We start from the raw sequence: 3827 nt of genomic DNA, 5'->3' as shown, positions 1-3827 counted from the left end.
ATAATATTAGTTTTTAATTTTTTTTAACTATTCACTATTTTATTGACTAATTATTGATTAGGAATAAAATTAATTTCCTAACAAAAGGGAATAAAATACTCCACTACTATCTCATAAATTAAATTCAATTAATATTATTGTAGCATTAGTTAGTCATTTTAGTGCAAAGCATATTATGCCTAATAAATTTAAATTGGAATACCTTTCGGTTTAACATACCATTAACTATTATCAAACATGTTATATGGTTAAATTGAAAAAAGATGCAACCTTTGTACTTCACCTAAGCACTGCCAATAGATGCGACAACATTATCGTACCATCTTGTCGACAAGGCGCCAGATTCAAAATGTTGTTGCTGCCATATTTGATATTCTGAGATGCTTCTCGATATGTGATAGGATTCAGGTTTAATCTGCTCAGCTTAGTAACGTTGACTGTGTTGGTAATGATCTATTTAAAAGTTACCAGACACCTGCATTTTGCACAATAACGGAATTAATTTAACGATATCTTTCTCCACCTTTGCTGGATTCCAATCGTGGTAACGGCAATGGTCATCTGTGTGATCGTTTCCCTTTTATCACGTTTGCAACACCCGCTCATCCTCATCCTCCTCGGCGACACTGAACCAGCAATCAGTCTTATCGTCATCAAAACTCTTCACTTGCGTGGAACCATCTTCGAAGTTTCTAGCCTCTGAATCTATTGAATACTTAGGTGGTGCCTCCGATGAAGATTCAAACTCTTGAGAGAGGAGCAAGCAGCGCACTCTGATGAAGACAAAGATAACTGGTTTCAGCAACGGCAACGTAATCCCATGACAAGGCCGTCCAATGAAGCCAGATGACTTGCTGGGGGACGATAGCGGCTCTTCCAGAGAAAGGAATTAGCCTCGCAGCGCCGAATCAAGAGGCCATTGATGAATGACGAGTGGCCTTTTTTATTAATCTTATTCTATCACCAATGTCATCACTTTTTTTTACCAAACTGTCCACGCCCATTAAGTGATTTCAGGCCCATATTGGCTCGGTGGTTATGTTTAGAAAATTGTCTTTAAATTTGAGGCAACCTTGTAATATGAATAACTCCAACGGTCAAAACAAAAATACTACTAAAACAGGACACGAATACAGAAACTTGTGTCAGACGGTACAAGGCGCATGCGGAGCCTGATTCAGCGAGGCTCAGGCTAAAACTCACCAAGAAAACAAAGAAACAACTCATTCTTTTTTCCCCATTAGTGTCTTTCGCCCCATTCTTGCTGGTACTAGCTCCTTCCTTTTGGTCTCATTCTTTTTTCCCTTTTTTTCCTCTCTTTTGTTTTTGAACGATCATCCAAGGTCCAAAATTTTTACCTATCTGCTGCACTACTTGTTTTCTTTTGTCTTTTTCTATGTTGACATTTTCTTCTTTCTGAATTTTCTAAGTCAGCTTCATGTTTTTCCTTTCTGTGTCTCCCTGTTGGTTTTCTACCTTTTTCCTGTTACTTTGATCCTTTTGTATATAGTTTTTTTGGTCATGGTCAGCCTTCCCACATGTAAAACAGATTTGATGGAGCTCCTCGTACTTCACTTTAAAACAAACTCCATTAACAATATTTACCCACTAGTGGTTTAGTTAGATCCACTTTTATGCAAAGTCTAACAAATTTTTCTCTATACATAGTTGCTGTGTTAGTATCCACTGTTACCAGCCTTCCTATAATTTCTCCTATTTTTCTTAGAATATTTCTGTCATATAGCTCAATAGATATTTTCGGAAGTCTCACCCATGCTATAGTTTTATCAATAGTGGCCAACACTTGGGTTGAAATTAGATTCCCAACATCTGATAGCAAAATAATGATCATAAATTTTTCAAGGGCCATCTAATAAAGCATAGTCCAAGTCCTCCTGAGAGTAGAATTTAATCAGGTAAAAATCATGTCCTAAATCAATCACGTCAATGGATCTTTTTCCGCTCCACATGCTTTCAAGTTTTCTCTTCATAATGCCATACCCTATATTTCTCTTAACAAGTTTGACTATTAGAGAATTTCCCGATGGTTTCCAGAGTTTTCTGATTGTTGTGTCATTGATGCGCAAGTTATAACTGTGATCTCCTGAGAAGCAGATTCTTCCTTTTCTGTTTCTTCCATGGAGTCATGGCCACAATTTGTTTCTTCTTTCTTAGAGACTTCCACAATTGGCATCTCTTCCCCTTTTGGTTCCTGTGTCCCATCCTCTTCAATCTGCTGATCATTTTCTGGTTCTCTCTTAACGGTGTCTGTAAAGGTTCTTGTTCCCTTCCAAGCTTCTGCACCAACGTCGTTAACGTTTATTTCTCCTGTCATCCATGGTTCTTCTCTTAGAATTCTATCTACCGTTCCTGAGTAGCCTTCACCTGCCTTTCTCATTTTCTTTTTACTTCATTAGAAGAGATCCTGCTCCTGTTCAGATGGCTCTCAAGGAGTTCACACTACAAACGGTCTTTTGTACGAGCGAGGAGCATTTTAAAACGTTCAAGAGTTAGATGTTATATTTTTATTAGGAAGAATTTTCATTTTGAACATGAGGAGTGCTAGGGGCCAGCAAATTTTGTATTTTGTAACCATCAATTGGCCATCCATAGTATTTTTAATGGTGTGAGATTACATCCAATGGTGGGAGATCACTCACTTCTCTTTTGATGGTTAAGTGCTGGCCACAAAACACAAAAGTTGCTGGCCCCCTAAACTTTCTCTTTGAACATTATTCGTGTGGACCTTACGACTAGTAAGGTTAAAGAATAAGAATTGCATGTACGATGAACGACATATTTAAAAATGAGTACCGCTAGGGAACCAACTAGGGTCCAGCCAACTTCTGCCAACTTTTTAATGGATTGAATCTCGAAGTCTGTCTTAATAAAGGTAAGTTAATATATATGGATGTTTCTTCTTCTAAGTATTATGATGTTTCTTTTTCATACTAAATAGATGTTTTTTAATGTATTTTTCAAATTTTTTGTATTATAGATGTTGATATTTCTATTTTTTTAAGAATTATATGGGTTTTTTTAAATCCTTAAGCATTAAGATGTTTTTTTTTATATTAAATAGATGTTTTTTTATATATTTTTGCAATTGTTCAAAAACAGCCCGTGCTCCATCACTCCTTCTTCCTTGAACAACCGGCAAGAGCCGCCTCGCTCTTGAGCTCGCCAAGTGCCTCAACGGGGAAATTGTCAGTGCTGACTCTATACAGGTTTAGACAACCAAACCAGCATTTTTGGCGCTTTTTTTTTCTTTTTCTTTTTTTCTGTTTGATAAACTAATGCAGAGTAGCATATGATGTCACAGGTATGCACCTTTCTATCATTTTGGGAAGGCTTTGCAGATCCAATATCAAGACCCCGATATACCTGCGACACAAGAAATCATTTTCATTAAAAACTCAAAACAACAACATCAACAGTTGTTACATCACAAAAAGTTCCGACGTCAAAGAGGAAGTAACACAAATACAGCAAAATCCAAGGAGATGGACAAGCATCATTTCCATGATATTCCCTTGAAAAATCAACCTATTACCATTCTCATAACTCGTTGTCGAAGACCATGTCGGACTTGACGTACTTGACGGTTTTATCGACGGCGAACTTCTTGAGGTCGTCTTGCGTGAGAGCAGGGGTGGAGAGGACCTGACGGTAAGAGAGAGAATATGTGTGTGTTGTTGTTGGGGTGTGCAGGTTAATATGAAAGAGATGGAGAATGTTTTTATAATTTTTAATTAAGTTTACTTAATCAGTTTCTAATTATTTAAATTTTAAATTTAAAAATTTAAAATTATTAATAATCATAATTA

The sequence above is a fragment of the Arachis ipaensis genome, chromosome B10 (assembly GCF_000816755.2).
Source record: "Arachis ipaensis cultivar K30076 chromosome B10, Araip1.1, whole genome shotgun sequence".
Lineage (NCBI taxonomy): Eukaryota > Viridiplantae > Streptophyta > Magnoliopsida > Fabales > Fabaceae > Arachis > Arachis ipaensis.
Note: the sequence above shows the minus strand (reverse complement) of the source record.